This window comes from Ursus maritimus, unplaced genomic scaffold (genome assembly GCF_017311325.1).
Source record: "Ursus maritimus isolate PB19 unplaced genomic scaffold, ASM1731132v1 scaffold_23, whole genome shotgun sequence".
Lineage (NCBI taxonomy): Eukaryota > Metazoa > Chordata > Mammalia > Carnivora > Ursidae > Ursus > Ursus maritimus.
Window position 1 is genome coordinate 10,444,011 of NW_024424786.1, and position 3,470 is coordinate 10,447,480.

Genomic DNA, 3,470 nt, shown 5'->3' on the forward strand with positions numbered 1-3,470 from the left:
ATATATATATATATATATATATATATATATGTATATCTTATTCATATATATGGCAGACAGGGGCTTGAGAAGGATATTCTAGCTATGAGGACTGGCAATATGAAAAAAACTGAGGTGACCAAGATACATTTGAGAAAAAGTGTATTCATTTTTTCAACTAATACTTTATGAACCCATACCATATAATGTCCTAGGGATATAATAATGAATATAATAGATTCTGCATCCTCAAGGCCCAGTCTAAGAGAAAAGAAAACTTCAAATAGGCAATAGTCATAGTTATGATTGGGATACCGTATATGGCGGTTTTAAACGGGGTCCCAGAAATATCTGACACTCCTCCTACTGCAAGGATAGACCAATATTGCACAACAGAATGAAGGCTATGTGACTCAGCTGAAAAGGCCACACATCTTCCATGGTTCCTTCGGACAGCTTGCTCTCAGGACATTCCTGTAGCAACACTCCCTCTAGGAGTCTGGCCACCATGCAGTGAGAAGGCCAGTTCACACGAAAAAGGTTTGTCACCCATGCCCAGACACCACATGTGTACGAGGGGCAAAGCCTGCAGATTATTCCAATCCCTGAGTTTTCCCACCTGGGACCCCCAGGCATTTAGGAACCGAGATAAGCCATGCCTGCAGCGCTCCGTTTGATATTTTCCATAGGGTTTGTTAACAACATTATGTGGTCGTTGTTTTACACCGTTAAATTTGGGGTGGTTTGTCACATGGCGAAAGAAACTAGAGCATGAGGTGGTACCTGGACAAAGGTGCTTAATTCAAAACCAGGCGAAATAAAGGCTATGAGGTCATTACCACTTAATGGTCCAATAATATTTTAAAACCCCTCCAGCTAGAATTATTTAAATACTTTCCTTCCTAAGTAAGTGTAAAATAACTTGTAAAGTAACTCATAGGTCCAAGTGATAGGAAATAAATAATAAATAATGTAAAGTTACCCATTTTTTTTTCCTGATAAAAAGAGACATTCTTTCCCAATGTGTAGTGTCTCCCTGGATCTTTATTATGAAACTAATAGATACTATAAAGAGTTAAATAGTCAACTGTATAACTATTGCTCATGGTTAGAAAATAAAAATTTTCGTTAAAGAAAAAATACATTGTGTGATGCTTACATCTGAATTAAAAACCAAATCTGTTAGAAAATTAATTGAATTGATACTTGAGTTATACCATTAAGAGCTCACACTTCTTAATTTCTTATCCAACACTATCTAAGATCTGGTCAGAGCCTCATCCCACTACCAGCCTCTACGATCTGAACAGCCAGGCTCTTCAGACGGCCTCTCACTCCCTGCAGACCTTATGCTTTCACACCTGCAGTCCTGGGCTCCACTCCCCTATGTTCTCCTGTAGGGGTCACCCAACCGTGCCACCTGCCCTGATTCCCAGAGACATGTGGACCTTGCATCACTTCGCTTTTCTCTAGATGGTCGTTTGTATCAATATTGAGCGTTTATTTCATTCTGCATCCGGCTGCTTCCTCATGTCTGTTTCCTTCACCAATGGAAGATTTTTCAAGGGAACGACTGTATCTAATTGATCTTTGCATTCCCACAGGACCTGTCTTAGGTACTTAATAAAGATTTCCTACATGATAAAAAAATACAAAAAACACTCTGAGGTAAGTTTGTAACATGGCAAGAAGCCTTCCAAAAACACTGTCAGAATCTCCACCTCTCTTTAATTCCAAAATTCGTTTGAGGAACTTGAAAAACAACAACAACAAAATTACTATACTTTGTTGGAATCATAAACTCCAAATTGTAGAAATTGCCAGTTTGTTTTGGAAAAAAATACTGTCTGTATTCATGAAGACATCTGTATAATTCCCATACACTATTTGGTTCCACTTATAAGCTCTGCCTCAATGAAAAATATTAATGTATGGTTTGGCAGGCCCATAAATGCCTCATCTGCTCGCTCAGCAGAAAAAAAAAAATTAAACCAAACCATAAAATGCAAATAATATTCTTTCTTGGTACAGAGCCTAGCTTTATTCCCTTACCTCTCGGTGTCTGACCCAAATATTTAAGTTAAATATTAAATTTTAATTAGCAAAGTTAGTGCAATAATGAAGGGTGAGTATATGAGATTTTATAAGTTACTTAATAATTCTGCGGAAGAATGGTAAGTGAACTTTTTTTTTTTTAAGATTTTATTTATTTATGTGACAGAGAGAGACAGCCAGCAAGAGAGGGAACACAGCAGGGGGAGTGGGAGAGGAAGAAGCAGGCTCCCAGCGGAGGAGCCCGATGTGGGGCTCGATCCCAGAACGCCAGGATCACGCCCTGAGCCGAAGGCAGACGCTTTAACGACTGCGCTACCCAGGCGCCCCAGTAAGTGAACTTCTTGTCTATAGCATGTCTTGGTACTTTCTATACCTCTTGGATCATACTTTTTCTCTGTTATTTCATAGAAGTATTATTCAGTAAAAAATAAAGAAAAATCTTTATGTGGCATCATATTGTCTGAATAAAACTGCAGACCAAAGCGATTCACAAACAAGGAATGAAAAATGTTTCAAAACAAATTGGAAATTTTTTATTCCAATCACATCCATAATTTCTACAAACCATAACCAGAGTATACACTAGTTGCTGATGTCGCTTCTGATTCTTGACGTAGAACTTGGGCCTTAAACTTGGCTGTATTTCCTGAAACTTGAAGCTTTCCCTCGTCTCCCTTCAGAGTTGCAGCAACATGTGTCATGAATGAAGGGAGTCGGCTAACCTCCCTGCTATTGCTCTTAATTGAGCACATGACGGACACCAACCACCAATCAAGGAGATCTGCCTAAGGCATAGAATGTTGACAATCAATACCCGAAGAAGCAAAGAGGATGATGTAAGAAAAAGAAAAAATAGAACAGAATTGTGAAAGGAGAAATTGAAGGAATGTAAAGAGAAAGTTCGCATTTGGAGAAAAAAAAAATCCAACAATGTATAATCCAGGTAAACTATAAAAAGTTACTGGAATTTAAAAATAAATAAATAAATAACACCAAGAGGTAAACTTAGACAAATCCACAGCCAAGTGGTAAAGCAATATTAACAAATGAAAATCATCCCCATACTTTATTCATAAGCTACAAGATATATGAGCTAAAGAAAATTGCTGACAGTGGAAATAGTCAAAGGCAGTTCAAGTTACAGTGGATATCACGCAGAGGTGTTGCTTATTACTTTCCACTGGTGCTGTCTGTCATGAGTGTGTGTGTGTGTGTGTGTGTGTGTGTGTGTGTGTTACTTATAGCCCTTACGTACTGTTGTGCTCTACACTGGATATTTTCATTTTTGCTCTACTGAAGTTTTAACATTTTTTACTCCTCTTTAGTTTTCACTTTTTCAAAGTATTTAGAGATAACTTACAAAAATTCAGGAGCACAGGGAATATGATTCGTATATTTCTATAGAAAAGAGATGGAAGGGAGGAATATTCTAAGAA